At 36.6% G+C, this 17,790-nt stretch overlaps 1 protein-coding gene across 6 annotated transcripts in view; it reads right to left on the bottom strand.

Moving 5' to 3' along the window:
• SNTG1 (syntrophin gamma 1) overlaps positions 1-17,790 on the bottom strand; it is a 913,627-nt gene that overhangs the window by 460,943 nt on the left and 434,894 nt on the right. The gene's annotated exons all lie outside the window — the stretch shown is intronic.

The following is a 17,790-nucleotide window of genomic DNA, read 5'->3' as shown; positions in this document are numbered from 1 at the left end:
GGACTGCGAATGGGAGAGAGAGAAGGAGGGGTGGGAGTGTGGGTGGGAGGGTAGAAATGCAGCAAGAATCACTATATTCCTAAAGTTGAACTTATGAAATTAGTATTCCTTAAATAAAAGGTTTCTTTGGGGGAAGACATAAGAAGAAGATAATTCAATTAATGAAACCATAGAAAAAGGAATGAGCGGTTGATATTGTGGCATAGCGGGTTAAGCCATCACCTGAAGAACTTGCATCCTATATGGGTGCTGATTTGAGTCCAGGATGCTCCACTTCCAATCCAGCTCCTTGCTAATTTGCCTGGGAAAGTAGTGGAGGATGGCCCAGGTGCTTGGATCCTTATATACACATTGAGACCCAGAAGCTCTAGGCTTCAGCATGGCATAGCCAAGACTGTTGCAGGCATTTGGGGAGTGTACCAACCAATATAAGACCTCTTTCTCCTCTCTCCCTCGTCTCTGTAACTCTGCCTTTCGAATAAATAAAATAAATCTTAAAGAAAAATGAATGAGAGGAAATAAATAAAATGATAAGCTAACATAAAATAAATTTTTTTTTCTGTATGATGAAGTTTGGTTAATAAATTCCTAAACAATTTGGAAGATCATAAAAATAAGATGAATAAATCATCACATATGTGGATACTACACTAACTTTAAATATGCTGTGTATATATCTCAGGTCCAGCAACTAGGTGGAAAATACAGCAACTGCTCCAGGGGAAACCGAAGACCAAAAAATATAAACTAAGATTCCACTGGAAATCGTTTATATGATAAACAAATGACAAATTGCAAGTGTGTAGTCCTACATTGTTTTCATGTAATTATATCAATAAATGTGAGTTAAGTGTCACTGGATCAAAACTGATGAAAAATACTGGGCTAGAAAGGAATATAATTGTAGGTAGAAGTGAAATACACTAAAAAAGAAATGTTTAAGCATAACAAACCAATTCAAGCTTACAATATTGTAATTTATTGGCATTTTCTATTGTTTCCCCTAAGTACTTCCATAGGAAATTTGCCCCAAAATTATTTTTAATAAAGTAAAATTTAAACTATGAATAAATGTTTACTTCTTTTCATTTAACTTGAAAAGCAGAAAGACAAAGAGAATCTTTCATTTGTTAGTTCACTTGAAAAATGTCTGTAAACAGCTGGGACACACTGAAACTAGGAGCCTGGGATTCAATCCAGATCTCCCAACTTGGAGGCAGGGACTCAAACACTAGCGCTATCATCTGCTACCTTCCAAATTGCACATTAGAAGGAACCTGGATTGGGCACAATGTTTGAGATTAAAACTAGGTATTCAGATATGGGATGTGAGTATCCCAAGAGGTAACGTAATCACTGTGTCAAGTGCCTACCTCTAACATTATCTTTTGAAAAAAGTATATTTAACATGGCTACTTCTAGTTAATTAAATAATTTATTGATTGTTGATTTTAAAATATTCTACATAGCAAACTGAAAGAACTGATGTGCTTACACAAAACACTGAATGATCACATTACACATAGGATGAGGATTTCCTTACTTAAATGTTTAACCCATGAACATTCAATTTTATACAACATCTTGTAACATCTCATTTGAGAATTTTAAATTTTATTTTACTTTAATTACTAAATAAATATTGTGTATGTTCATGGTATACAATGTGATATCTTGATACATATATGTTTTTTAAATGATTAAATCAGGAAAATTAACATTTATGCTACCTCACATGTTCATTTCTTTACAATGAGCTCATTTAAAATCTGTTAACTTTGAAATACACATTAATATTCACTCATCACTTTGTTATAAAGATTACTAGAATCTGTTCCTCTTTTCTAACTAAAATTTGGTATTTTTTTATTTTACTGAAACGTAATTTTTTCCTGTCTACCCCAGCTCCTAGCCTTTGGTAAGCACTAATGCATTCTTTACTTCTACCAGTTTAACATTTTAAGATTCCACATGTAGTTGAGATCACATAATATTTGTCTTTTTGTGCCTGAATATTTCACATAGCATAATGTCTTCAACATTTATCTATGTTGTTGCTAATGAAAGAATATTCTCTCCTTCCCTCTCTCTCTTTCACTCTTTCTCTCTCTCTTCTCCCTGAACTCCTGCTCTCCCTCCCTTTGTCTCTCTTAAAGTTTAGTTAGCTTCCTATGCGAATATGTGCCACATTTCTTGGTGTGATGTCTGTTGATGGACACTTAGGTGGATTCCATTTCTTGGCTAATGGCTAATGAGAATAGTAGTGCAAAATGGGAATACTAATTTCTCATAGACTTATTTCCTCTCCTTTGGTTATATACCCAGTAGTGAGATTTTGAATCATATAGAAATTTTATTTTTATATTTTTGGAGACCCTCCATACTGCTTCCCTCAGTGGCTATACAGATTAACATTCTCACCAACATTGCACAATCATTCCCTTTTCTCCACTTCAAACCCAATGCATGATATTATCTTTCTTCTTTTTTTAATCACAGCCATTCTAACAGCTGTTGGAATATTTCATGCAGTTTTAATTTGCAGTTCTCTGATGATTGGTGGTATTGAACATTTTTGATGTATCTATTGGACATTTTTATGTCTTTGATAAGTGTGTATTTGGGACATTTGCTCATTTTTAATAGGATTATTTGTGGCTGCTTCTTGTTTGCTTGCTTGTTATGAAGTAGAATTCTTTTTGCATTTGGATATGTCTCAATAGATTTATGATTTTTGAAGACTTTTCTTCTGATCTCTATATTATCTTGCCAGTGTATTAACTGTTTCATTTTCAATGCATAAGCATTTTAGTTTGATATTAGCCCATATGCCCATTTTGCTTTGCTGCCTATGCTTTGAGGATTGCTTCCACAGTTATTGACCAGGCAGTATCATGGAGCTCTCCTTCTATGTATTTGATCTTAAGTTTAAGTCTTTAATCCACTTTTAATTGATTTTTATATAAAAATTAAGAAGCAGGTCTAATTTCATTCTCCCACCTTAGCCATAACCTTTCTTTGCATCACCATTTATAGAAAAGACTGTCTGTTCCCCCACTCTGTTCTAGTTATGTAAAAATTGGCAAGGAATTTGACTGATATTTCATTGAACTTGTATATTATTTTGTGTATGTGGACATTTTCCAATCTATGAACATGAGATATCCCTGATTGTACTTTATTGTCTTTAAATAATTATATTTGATTATAGGTGTTTAAAAACAGGCTTATACTTTACATGTATTTATATGTACCTAGTGGAAAACTTTGCAGACAGAATTAAATGCTTCCTGAAATATGCATTTTTTTAAAAAAATAATCAAGTAAGGAGTATCAGGAATTGAGAAGAGTTATAGAATAAATGTGTCCTATGCAGAAATTCAGTGATGGGTATTTAGCACTTTATTATACTACTCTATTTACGTACATAATTGAATTTTTCCATGATCATAGTACTTTTTATTCCAAACCCTAAGTTAACAAACGGAAAGCCTGTCTCTTCCATGTCCCTCTCCTTCCATGTGGCAACTGAAGTGCCAGCTCTAATTATAGCTCTAGTTTTCAACTTTACTTTAGTACTTAACATACTTATCTTTGGTGTGACAGTTTATCTAGCACTTTTAGAAACTTTGTATCAAAATTTTGTATTTTATATATTAATTTTCCATATGTTTTAAAATAAGAAAATTATATTTGTGGGTATTAAAATAATAAACTAACTCTAAGTTTGGCCATCTAGTTGCATTATTTTGAGACAATCACTAAAAATCTATCTCTTTAGATACAGGATTAAGGAAAAATTAATCAGAAAATATGGGTGAGGACTGAAAAATATCCGTTCAATTTATTACATGATCACAGATTATATTCACACTAATAACTTTGGAACTGTTATTGAATTAAATCTACACATGTTTAAGATAATAACACTGAACTAAGAAGAAACCCAATTTAGACTAAAGAACTTGTCCACTGTCATGTAGCTAGATTATATTCTATTATAAAATCAGAAAAATATAATATTCATAAAATGCATTCCAAAGTCACATGCGCATTTACTATTTACTGTTATTGTGAATACTCTATTCTTCTACTCTTTTCCATTAGTGAGGATAATTAAGATTTCCTGGTGATACAAGAACAGACGATGCACTAATGTCAAATATCTGAACTGGAGAAATCAAGTGCAAAAACTAGTCATTGGTAACCCTGGCAGCTTACTTAATTGAATATTCACTCTAAGGTGAGTCAAAAATTCTTCAATGTATATTTCCAGGTATTTTGTACAGAGTATTTCTGAAAATAACTTGAAGATGTACTTTTTTCCAATCCTCATCTACTTTTTTTAAATTTTTTTTTATTTTTTTTTTTAATTTTTTGACAGGCAGAGTGGACAGTGAGAGAGAGAAACAGAGAGAAAGGTCTTCCTTTGCCATTGGTTCACCCTCCAAAGGCCACCGCGGCCGGCGCGCTGCGGCCGTCACACCGCGCTGATCCAAAGGCAGGAGCCAGGTACTTATCCTGGTCTCCCATGCAGGTGCAGGGCCCAAGGACTTGTGCCATCCTCCACTGCACTCCCTGGCCACAGCAGAGAGCTGGCCTGGAAGAGGGGCAACTGGGACAGAATCCGGCGCCCCGACCGGGACTAGAACCTGGTGTGCCGGCGCCGCAAGGCAGAGGATTAGCCTAGTGAGCCGCGACGCGGGCCCTCATCTACTTTTTAAAAGTCTTCTTTGTGAGTTCCATTAGAAATAGACACATGAAGAGAATTGACCCAATTTTTGTAGACCATAACAGTTTTAAGATAGTGAAATGTATTTCTGGAATTTCAAGTTACATGAACTAAAATGATTTGTATTTCCAGTCACATTATGCATATCAAAAGATACATTTTAAGAATAAGACATTTATGTATAAAAGGTTATTTGTAACTCTAAGCACACAACCTATTCAATGTAACCACTTTAAGACCCCCTGTTAATGAAAGGTTAATTTTGCTTTCAATCAAACACCATGTATAAACACATACCCCATCAAAAGGTGATTATAAAAGCACTTTGGCTCTGCATTTAAAATGTGAAGATGGAGGTTAATCAGCACACATATTGCAGGCTACAGTGGAGCATAACCTTTGCTAAAGTGGCTCACGTGGTGGGTTCCTGCAGTCCCTGATAATGAACACTGACACAGGGATCCAATTACTTAGGATGGCTGCAGCCGCAGCCCCGTGACTATGTGAGATGAACAGGGTAGTGGAAAACAGAGATAGAACACAAACTTCAGGTTTCCAATTACAGAAGAAAAGAAATGCACTTTTCAAAAGCAAAACTTACAAACCATACTTTTGAATTCATAGGAAGCTTCATGACATTTTTTTTGAAAAGAATCATTCATTAATGAAATACACAATGAGAATGTAGGACATAAATTGTTTCAGGCATTAGAGAGATGTGTGATCTTGAAATAAAACTCCTTGACATTAGCTTCCTCATTTGACTGTAGGTGGGAGGTTTCAGTTGAGAATTGGAAGAGATGATAGGATCCAGTTTTACTATGGTGGCATGATTAAATTATAGAAAAGTGTGTGTGCATATTCTTCATAAATGGGAAACATGAATTTTGTACTAGTATGTGCATAATATTTTTATTTCATAATGCTGATCATTGAACCAATAAAGTAAATCTCATACTTTTTTAAGATTTTATTTATTTACTTAAAAGCCAGAGTTACAGAGAGAAGGAGAGATAAAGAGATCTTCCATCCACTGGTTCACTCCCCAAACAGCCACAACTGCAAGGTCTGGGCCAGCTCAAAGCCAAGATCTTCTGCAGGGTCTCTCATGTGGCTGGTGGGGCCTAAATATCTGGGGGCATCTTCTGCTGCATTCCTGGGTACATTAGCAAGGCGCTGGATTGGAAAGGGAGCAGCAGGGATTTAGACCAATGTCCATATGGGATAGCAGCTTTGTAGGTGGTGGCTTAACCCACTGTGTCACAGTGCTGGTCCAGATCTTACTCTTCTAAATGCATTTGAGTAGCTTTATAGATTTACTTTTGGAGAACACTTACTAAGGCAATTGCTATTGTTTAAAACTCTTTTTTTTTTTTATTTTTTTTTTATTTTTTTTTTTATTTTTATTTTTTTTACTTTTTTTTTTTTTTTGACAGGCAGAGTGGACAGTGAGAGAGAGACAGAGAGAAAGGTCTTCCTTTTGCCGTTGGTTCACCCTCCAATGGCCGCCGCGGTCGGTGCGCTGCGGCCAGCGCACCGCGCTGATCCGATGGCAGGAGCCAGGAGCCAGGTGCTTTTCCTGGTCTCCCATGGGGTGCAGGGCCCAAGCACATGGGCCATCCTCCACTGCACTCCCTGGCCATAGCAGAGAGCTGGCCTGGAAGAGGGGCAACCGGGACAGAATCCGGCGCCCCAACCGGGACTAGAACCCGGTGTGCCGGCGCCGCAAGGCGGAGGATTAGCCTAGTGAGCCGCGGCGCCGGCCAAAACTCTTGAAGCTTTAATGTTAGAACTGGTTTCCGAATGCATTTCTACAATTCTTAACCAAGTAAAATCTTCATGCTTTAAAGTTGAAATTTTATAATACTCCAAGGAATGCATAAACTGCATTATTTAAGAAAACAAGAGGAAAATCTGAGTAACAAATTTGAGGGAGAGTAAAACAAATCATATTTTGAGCAATTGCAGCGTCAATTGAAATATGTCAAGTCTTTTTCAAGGTGAACAGTTGGAAGGAAGAAATTTATTTTGAATTATAGGTTGCTGCATATCTCCCAGGTAACTGTGTATTCTGGTGGATATACACATATTCTTATTGAGGCTCAATTAATACCATTGAATAAAATGGGCAATTGAGCTCTGTTCATACATTTAGGCACAGTGATTTCATTATAGCATCAGTGTTACAAAAACACTAGAAAATTATGATTTCCAGTTAATTATCTCAATTCAATATTTTTTGTACACTGACTAATTGAACTGAGGATTGCTGATTTATATGGACAAAGTGCTGAATTTAAAAAAGATTCTAAGGGCTGGCGCTGCGGCTCACTAGGCTAATCCTCCAGCACCCCGGGTTCTAGTCCCAGTTGGGGCTCTGGATTCTGTCCCGGTTGCTCCTCTTCCAGTCCAGCTCTCTGCTGTGGCCCAGAAAGGCAGTGGAGGTTGGCCCAAGTCCTTGGGCCCTGCACCCGCATGGGAGACCAGGAAGAGGCACCTGGCTCCTGGCTTCAGATCAGCACAGCGCAGGCCATGGGGGTCATTTGGGGAGTGAACCAACAGAAGGAAAACCTTTCTTTCTGTCTCTCTCTCTCTCACTGTCAACTCTGCCTGTCAAAAAAAAAAAAAAAAAAAGATACTAAGTATAAACAATTCTTTTCCTCTAAACACTTAAAATTTTTAAAAGAGAATAAGTTAAAACTAAGTTAAGTCTGCTCTTGTTTTTGCCTTAAACCTTCCCTACCTCATTCAGGAGCCATCATCAATCTTGTTCAACAAGATGCATATTTCAACCAGAAGTAGGACGTGGTATACTTGTTTCAGCCCTAAACATTACCTATAATTTGTAGCCCTTTGAAATCCTATTATCAGTACAAATGCAATCAATTTGTCCAAAATCAATGAATGCAGCCTGCATTTCAAAATTCTCCTCTCACCCCATTGAAGTTATATACATTATGATAAGATCTGATGCCAAATTCATTTGTCTGCCCAGCAATGTCCTTGCATTAAACTTTGTAAGTGAAATCAGTCAAAACTACCTGCCTGGGACTGGTATGTTACTGCGACAGGTAGAGTATAGCCTGCTATTGCACCTGGATAGGCAGCAGAAGTTGGCTTGACTACATAGGCCCCTGCTACCCATGTGGGAAAAATGTATAGAGTTCCTGGCTCCTGACTTCAGCCTGGCTCAAATCCATATATTGAGGCCATCTGGGGAGTGAACCAGAGAATGGGAAGTTTCTCGCTCTCTCTCTCTTATAAATAAATAAAAAAATATATAAATCTTCACACAAAAAACACCTTTCTATTCTTAGAATACTCAATAGATTTTTACAGAATATTGCATTTTCCCCTCGAAAGACAAACAGGAATGGTCTATTAAGTATTTAGAAGTTTAAAAAAATGAGAGAGAAGAGTAAGTATATGACTCCCTCCTTTTCACTTAAACATGTCATTTCCTAATTCAGAAATATTATGTGAGTTTCAAAAGAAATGTAAACCTGGATGGCCTTTCAAATATATAACAATAAAATAAAAATGTGATTTTCTTCATATTCTCAACTTTAAGCTTGATTAAACTCAGTAAAGGGCCATTAACATCATAAGAGAGATATAAAAAATATTTCTTATTGCTTCTAAGTATTAGCTCTTTCCAGATGACTACAAATGCCCAGAATTTATGAAGATACATTTGATTCTCTGATGAAAGCTATTCAAAATTTTCTTTGATGTGTAGATCAAAATTCTTGCTTTCCAGTCATAGCAGACAAAAATCTGGTTTATAAATAGAAGCATCTTTAAAAAAAAACAAACAATTATTCCTGTAATTATCTAGTTCTGGAAATCATTTGTCAGGAAAATGAGGCCAAAATATTAGGGAAAAAAATCTCAATAGCATATGTAGCTTTAACAGTCAAGGTTGGAATCTATCAATACCTATGAATTGTTATGAAATTATACCTACTTTTATTTTATTAAACATTTTATTATGCATTCAAGAATATGTATAACAGGAGCCAATAAAGAAAATGAGCTTGAATTAAGACTAACATCCTCTGAACAATTTAAGAATAGAGCTTGGGATATTACAAATCTTAAAACAGAGAAAAAATAGAGTTGGTGCCCGTGCAAGGTTTTAATATTCACTGGCAAAATAAGTAGGTGGTTGGAACACATTTTATACACACTCACACACACATGCACAAGCACACACATATATATGTATTAAGTATGCACACACATTGCAGAATGTGTTTGGTAAGGAGAAAACACACAGAGACCACTATAGGCCTGTCAAGGTATTAGCATCCATTTGGCAGAAGCAAGAATAAAAATTTTAAAAATTACAGATAAGCTTCTGATTATGACAGGAAAAAAATACTGAGAAAAGAAAAGCTAAGAGCTAATGGGAACTCACTGGAAAGCACAGTGGGTTAATTTGGGAGTAACAGCTGACATCTGTACAGCTTTTTGCACTTTCCAATTAATAGGTTAGTGAGTGAGTGGAAGGAGTCTCTGATAAGGTCTGCAGGAGCTGAGACCTTCTGAGTCCTCGGTGCATATTTGGTTTCTGGTCAAAGCTCCCTTGCAGGACAAAGCCCTCCTGAACTGTGGAGAAAGGTCTGGAAACACATTCTTTGCTGAAAGCATTAGGGACATAAGGGCAAAGGATAAGCCGCTTTGAGAGATGAGCAGACACAGGATGTCTCAGATCGCAGGACACAGCCTTTTTGAACAATTCATAGAACAACAGAAGGTCTTTAATGGCACAGAGCTTGAAAAGCAAACCACAGGTGCTCTCCTTCCTAAAAGTTCAGGAAAAAACTAAATGTCATGTAAAAAATGAAGAACAGGAAGAAACCATAATTGAATTACATATGAAGTTGCTACTAGAAAAAGATAATGAGGAACAGGATACTGTTCTTGCAGTGGTAGTATAACAAGACATGTCTAGCGGCAGATGGAAAAAATGGCCTAATACTTCAAAATAAGATAAAATAAATTAAGAACATCATGCAACACAGAAGAAGATATAAATAAAAACAGAAATTAAGTGATAAAACACAGGAAAGAAGTTAAATGAAACTTTTTTACAGAAATAAAGACTAAGAACAGACTCAAAAGTAAATAAATTCTATAGTTTTTTTAGAAGAAACAAAAGATGAAGCTTTTTAAAAATAAATTACAGAGAAAATACAAAGTAGAACTGTAACACAATACCACTTCATATACTATGGAACAGCTAAACGATGATAATATGCTATCACAAATGTTCATGTTGAAGAGCAATTAAATATATTGTATAACACTGGTGGGTTCAATTACTCTGAAAGACTGATGGTATCTAAAATTGCAAATACTCATTCCCTAAAGCCCATCAATTCCATTCCTAATTATATGTACAAGAGAATGTGTACACATGTTTATCAATACACAGGCCATAATAGAACCACTAATAGCTATAATAGAACCATTAATAATAGTCAATAAATTAAATTCAATAAATAACTAAATCATGATGTATTCATAAATAGAACACTAGATAATTGAAAACTATCAAAATTATGCACAGTTATAAGGATGAACTCACAGCATGATGTTGGGTGAATAAGACCAGACACAATAGGCCTTACACTGTAATTACCTCTTATGTAATCATACCTTACAAAAGAGAGATGATTTTCAAAAAGTGCTTTAAATTCTATTTCTGTTTTTTTGTTTTTGTTTTTGTTTTAATTTCTTTTTTTAATTTAGTAAATATAAATTTCCAAAGTACAGTTAATGGATTACAATGGCTCCCCCCCCATAATTTCCCTCCCACTCACACCCCTCCCGTCTCCTGCTCCCTCTCCCATTCCATTCACATCAAGATTCATTTTCAATTATCTTTATATACAGAAGATTGATTTAGTATATATTAAGTAAAGATTTCATCAGTTTGCACCCACACAGAAACACAAAGCGTAAAATACTGTTTCAGTACTAGTTATAGCATTACTTCACATTGGACAACACACTAAGGACAGATCCCACATGAGAAGTAAGTACACAGTGACTCCTGTTGTTGACTTAACAATTTGACACTCTTGTTTATGGCGTCAGTAATCTCCCTAGGCTCTAGTCATGAGTTGCCGAGGCTATGGAAGCCTTTTGAGTTCGCCGACTTCAATCTTATTCCGACAGGGTCATAGTCAAAGTGGAAGTTCTCTTCTCCCTTCAGAGAAAGGTACCTCCTTCTTTGATGGCCCTGTTCTTTCCATTGGGATCTCACTCACAGAGATCTTTCATTTAGGTCTTCTTCTTCTTCTTCTTCTTTTTTTTTTTTTTTTTTTTTTTTTTTTTTTGCAAGAGTGTCTTGGCTTTCCATGCCTAAAATACTCTCATGGGCTCTTCAACCATATCTGAATGCCTTAAGGGCTGATTCTGAGGCCAGAGTGCTATTTAGGACATCTGCCATTCTATGAGTCTACTGTGTATCCTGCTTCCCATGATGGATGGTTCTCTGTTTTATTTTAAAGCTGGAGAGGTAGAGAGAAAATGAGATGAAGACATTGAGACCTTTAATCCATTGATTCACTCCCCAAATGCTCACAACAGCCAGGGGTGGCACAGGCTGAAGGCAGGCTATGGAAACTAAATCCAGAACTCTCCCACAGGTGGCAATTACCCACGTACTTTAGCCATCACCTGCTGTGTCAGGGTGCACATTGGGAAGAAGCTGGTTTGGTAGTGGAACCAGGAGTCAGCCTATATACACTAGTGTGAGAGAGAAGCTTCCAAAATGGCATCTTAACTGCTGTGACAAATGCTAGCCCTTAACAAGTCTGATTTAAAAGTCAGCATGGTGGCTTCAGTAGCTTGATGGATGGATGAGAAAGATACCTTCTGATAGTTTGTGTTTTAATCTAAATACTGTTTATTTACATTAATTTCATTGAAATGTATTCTTTATCATGTGTAATTTTTATGTGTACACATTTTACTTCATTAATTTTAAAAGTCAAAATAAAATAAATGAAGGTGACAGATGTTGAAGAATGACAAAAGTAGATTTAACTCATATATTAATTAACAGATAATATTAATTAAGAGAAAAACAAAGCAATGAAAGAGAAGAAATACACATACACAAACACACAAGCAAAGAAATAAACTCTATATCAGGTGAACAACCCACAAATTAAGAAATAAGTAAAACTGGACATTGCATATCTAAGGTAACCTGTATCAAAGTTAATAAGACCACATAAAAATGAGCAACATGAAGACATATCCTAGAAAACATATAGTAATTTAGATAAAAATAAACACAAAAACCCTTTCATCACACAGACAAAAAATTGAACAGATCAACTGCAAGGGAAAGAAAATAAGACTGTCCTTGGAATATTTTAATTGGTACATTCTGTCATAACTAATGGGATACAACATATTGAGGATAATCATGAAAAGAAAATAGGAGCTAAGTAGAAAGGCTGCGGCCAGCTGCTGTCCCTATGTAAGAGCTCAGGAATCTATTCCTGTGATCACTTCCTAAGGGGTCTGGTAGAGAACAAGCAATGAACACTCAAACAAGAGAGACAGTGACATAAACAGTGAAAGCACAATTTTATCTGCTGGTGGATGGTGACTAAGAGCTGACTGGAAGGGACATAGAATATGATGAAATAACATAATCTCAGAAAATAAGGATAGAAATTGATAAAAATGAGTAGGACAAGGCAAAAATAACTTCTTTCTGATTTATTAATGCTTTATTAAAATTATTTTATTTATATGAAAGAGACAAAGGTGGAAAAGGAGAGATAAAAATCTCCTTCCTACTGGTTCACTCCTTAAACAGGGCTGGACCTATGCCAAGCTTCATTTAGATGTTCAGCTATAATGTTATGATGGAGCCAGGAACTCAACATAAATTTTCCCCATGGGTGGCAGGGACCCAACGACTTGAGAAAACACCCGCTGCCTTAGTGTGCAACATCAACAGAAAGTTGAGTTGGTAGCAGAGAATCAAACCGAGGCTTCTGATATAATGGGGTGCTGAATATCCAATTCCTATCTTAACCCCACGCATCAAGTGCTCATTCCAAAGTGGTTTCTATTATATGAAATGTATCTTGTCAGGTACTAAGTCTACAACCCAAACTCTCCTCTGTTTGAATTGTGGTGGCGAGACTGTCTATATTTTTTTATCTTTTCATTTGGTTTTGGGGTACACAAGTTAGTTAATTTTACTGCAGAGAAAATCAACTAATTTGTAGCACTAGCATTGATTCAAATAATCCAAAGCAGCTCTAAACTTATGATGGAGATGGAGCCAAGTTGGAATTCTAAGCAAAATGCAAACCCGTCTGTTTTAGCACAGCTCTGGTATGACTCACAATATCCTTTTACATGAAGTAGAATTAAAGGAAAGCAGCTTGGACATCAATGAGATGCTTTTTGAAAGTAAAAAAAAAAAAATAAGACAAAACATCAAAACATCAAATGATGTTTTTACTTTCAAAATTGTAACTCTTGACTCTGACATGGCTCTGTTTGCTACATCTAACTCACCAAAAAACATGCTCTAACACAATCAGACACAATACAAGCCATAACATCTAAAATATTAAAATATTAGAATTGTTCTTGCATAGTTAAGAATACAAAGAAACCAAAGCACATTAATTCTAAGCTTATCTGTTATTTGAAAATATACTAACTAATATTACTAACAATTTTTTATTTATGGGAAAACTAAAATGTTCTATGAAAATAAAATCCATTTAGTTTAATAATTTTAGGCCAGGGCTGGTGCTGTGGCACAGTAGGTTAAGCTGTGCCTATAATGCCAATATCCAATATGGGCACAAGTTCAAATTACAGCTGCTCTGCTTCTGATCCAGTTCCCTGACAATGCACGTGACAAAGAAAGCAGTGGAAGATGGTCCAAGTACTTGAGACCCTGCAACCCTGTGTGAGACCCGTATGGAGTTCCAGGAAGCTGGCTTCAAACTGACCTAGCCAAGCCATTGTGGTCAACTGGGGTGGACCATTAAATGGAAGATCTGTCTCTCTCTCTCTCTCTCTCTCTCTCTCTCTCCCCCCCCTCCCATTCTCCCTTCTCTGTAACTCTTCAAATAAACAAATATTTTATATAAAATCTTAGACCTAACTTCAAGTTTCATGTTTTTAAGCAAACATCATTGTGTGTGTGTGTATGTGTGTGTGTGTGTGTGTGTGTATATATATATATATCATTCAGGAATATATATAAAAATTATATGTTTAATGTTTGATAGAAGATTGAAATAAGTCCTAATACACTGAGAAATTTTGCACATTAACTTTGTTATATGTACTGTGAACATGCTAAGATTGTAATATAAAAGATTTCCAGTTTCCAGAACTAATTTAATTTTGAGTTTAAAATTAAGCACTTAGAATGTTGGTGGCTTTTATAATCCTAAATACTATTTGGATTAAGGGAACAAAAACATAATTAGCTAATTGATTAAAGTTTCTAGAAACCTACTGTGATGAAATACTATTTAAATATTTACAAATTTTGGGGAATGGGCGCTGTGTCATAGTAGGTTAATCCTCCGCCTGGGGTGCCGGCATCCCATATGGGCACCAGTTCTAGTCCTGGCTATACCTCTTCCAATTTAGTTCTTTCCTATGGCCTGGGAAAGAAGTGAAATGGCCTAAGTCCTTGGGACTCTGCATCTGTGTGGGAGACCCAGAAAAAGCTCCTGGCTCCTGGCTGTGGATTGGACCAACTCTGGCCATTGCAACCATTTGGCAAGTGAACCAGTGGATGGAAGACCTTTCTCTCTGTCTCTCCCTCTGTTTGTAACTCTACCTCTCAAATAAGTAAACAAAAATCTTAAAAAATATTCACAAATTTTCCAAGTGTTAACATAAACATGTGTTTAAATTTTCATTATAAATATTTTAAACATTTTTAAAAGAGCCATTTTAAAGCATTTTGACATAAGATGGAATATAAATGCACTCAATATTTCATTCACTGCGTATTTATTCATTACTTTGGAAATATTATAATGTTCTCAGCATTTTTCCAAAAAGCAATGATAAACTTGGACAGAAAATGTGTCAAACGCAATAATTATACAGTATCAGAAATTGACTAAAACTGTATAACAAATTAAGAGTCATTTATTCAATCAAATTTAGTGACCCTCCAACAGAACATTTGGAGTTACTGCCATTTTGCCTAGAGTTGCTTTCAATACTCCACCCAGGTCCATGGTAGAGCGATTCTGTGAGAGCAGCATAGGCTTTGGGAGGTTGATTCTGAGTTAAGTGAGAATAAAACCTTTAGAAGCAGGCATTGTTAAAAATTACAGTCATGCTATTGGCAAACAATCAGGGAAGGGTAACATCATAGGAAGTCTGAGGTCATGATATTAATTAGGTCATAACAAGTCTGCTAGAAATTTATCAAGGAGATTTGAGGAATGAAACAATCCACTCTGGCTCTTGTTAACTCTCAAGAGCCTTGGTTGTCTGGAAATCCCTCTCTCAGGAGAGGGCCCCAGCTAACAGAGCCTCCCTGGCAGGACAGAGTGACTTGCACATGCTTACAACATAAAGCGGGGATGAACTACAAACTGCTATTATGCTCAATGTGTTCTCCAACCCATACATTGCTCTACTGCAAAGTGCTATTTAATATGCTTGAGCACAGCCTCTGATGAATCAGCAGCTGGACACTTAGCAAAGTTGAGACATAAGTAATCTCTAGAAGGCCAGGCTTAACAAATATAAGCAGATAGAGACTACAGTAAATCTACGCTTCAGGGAAGACCAACTCTACAGAATCAGTGTAGGCAAGTTCAAAAAAACAAAAACAAAAACAACAACAACAACAAAAAAACAAATTCAGCCATCTCAGGGGACATGAGAATCCAAAGTTACAATAATAAGAAATCAAATTTCCTGTTTGTAGAGAAAATGTAAAATAAGACACGTATAGAAATGGGAAATTGTAACCTAAAGAAATAGAAGAAAATCAGTGAATAGACAATGTCTCTGGGGAAATTTGCTCTTGAGCTTACCAAGCAAAGACCTCAAGTTAAGTATTATAAGCATGTGTAAAAATGAAAGAAAACTACTTGTAAAGAATGAAATGGGAGCCAGTGCTGTAGCTTAGCGGGTAAAGCCTCTACCTGCAGTGCTGAATCCAACATAGGTGCTAGTTCAAGTTCTGGCGGCTCTACTTCCGATCCAGCTCTCTGCTATGGCCTGAGAAAGCAGTAGAAAATGGCCCAAGTGCTTGGGCCCCTGCACCCTCATGGGAGACCTGGAAGAAGTTCCTGGTTCCTGGCTTTGGATCGATCTAGATCCGGCCATTGCAGCCATTTGGGGAGTGAACCAGCAGATGGAGGACCTCTCATTCTCTCTCTCTGCCTTTGCCTCTCTGTAACTCTGTCTTTCAAATAAATAATAAATAAGTCATTAAAAATAAGAATGAAATGAATAAGTTTGCAAAAACTCATCCTACAGAGAATATCAATAAAGAGATAGAAATCACTTTTAAAAGAACCAGATCAAACTGCTGAAATTGAATGCTAGAATAATTAGAAATTACAGCACCCTCACTCTCATTTATAACCAGAGGACACTCATTTCCCCCACCTCTTGCCTGTTCAGTGTCCAGCTGTTCACTTTGGAAAACTTTCAGAACCCATGGTGAGATAATGGTGAAGGCATGGAGGGCTGGCACACTTATATTTTCTCTGAAGTAGAGTCATCCTCCCAACCCCTGCCAAATATGGAGTTACTATCCACAGTTTGATTTACTTGTGGTCACTTGTAATGTGACAATGTTACATGGAAATTTTCAGAAATAAACCCTTCACTGATCTTACTTCATTAACAGTTAATGGCATCTGTCTGTTGTTGCTCCTAATTCGTAAATTAAACTTTGTCATATGGAGGCCGGTGCCATGGCTCAGTAGGTCAATCCTCTGCCTGCGGCGCCGGCATCCCATATGGGCACCAGTTCTAGTCCCAGCTGCCCCTCTTCCAATCCAGCTCTCTGCTATGGCCTGGGAAAGCAATAGAAGATGGCCCAAGTGCTTGGGCCCCTGCACCCACATGGGAGACCAGGAGAAGCACCTGGCTCCTGGCTTCGGATCAGCGCAGCTCCAGCTATTGCAGCCATCTTTGGAGTGAACCAACAGAAGGAAGACTTTTCTCTCTGTCTCTCTCTCTCACTGTCTGTAATTCTACCTCTCAAATAAATAAATTAAAAATCTTTAAAAAAAAAACAAAAAAACTTTATCATATATATTTATGTTTAAGTAAATACATATTATACATAGAGTTTGGTACCATTCACAGCTTCTTGCATCCCCTGGGCATCTAGAAATATATATTTCTTAGATAAGGAGGGATAACTGTAATATGAAATTTGTTTCTTATCCAAAAGATTCTGTGTGGGTGGACAAGAAAAATTTAATATAGATGAATATTAAAAATCCAGCAGGCTTCAGTCCATGTCTTCTCAGCATGTCCTGTCAACCTATTCAGTACTTTATTTCTCACTGGTCATATAACCCATTTATGCAAACTTTTATAGTTTTGTAGATCTAGGAATTATTCATTATTTGATTCCATAAAACTACTGTTGAATGTGATTGCATGCAAATGGAAAAACTAAAAACCCACATAAAAACATTAAAATTCATATTATTAAAAGTGGTAAATTGAAGTGGGCATTGTGGTGCATCAGATTAAACTACCTCCTGGGTCCTCCATGATTCCAATCCAGCTTCTCTAAGCATCTCAGAAGCAGCAGAAGATGGCCCAACTTTTTAAGCTACTGCCATCCATCTGAAAGACCCAGATGTAGTTCTTGCCTGCTGGTTTCAGCCTGGCCCAGCGGTTGCAGGCATTTTGGGGAGTTAATGAGCAAACAGAAGATTCTCTCTCTGTCTCTCTCTCTCTGTCTCTCTCTGTCTCTCTTTCTCTCCCTCCCCCCCTCCTTCCCTCCCTCCTTCCTCTGCTCCAGGTCTTCCTCCCTCCCTCTCTCCTTCTCTCCA

Source organism: Oryctolagus cuniculus, chromosome 6, assembly GCF_964237555.1.
Source record: "Oryctolagus cuniculus chromosome 6, mOryCun1.1, whole genome shotgun sequence".
NCBI lineage: Eukaryota > Metazoa > Chordata > Mammalia > Lagomorpha > Leporidae > Oryctolagus > Oryctolagus cuniculus.
This window is presented reverse-complemented; position numbering and strand designations above follow the sequence as displayed.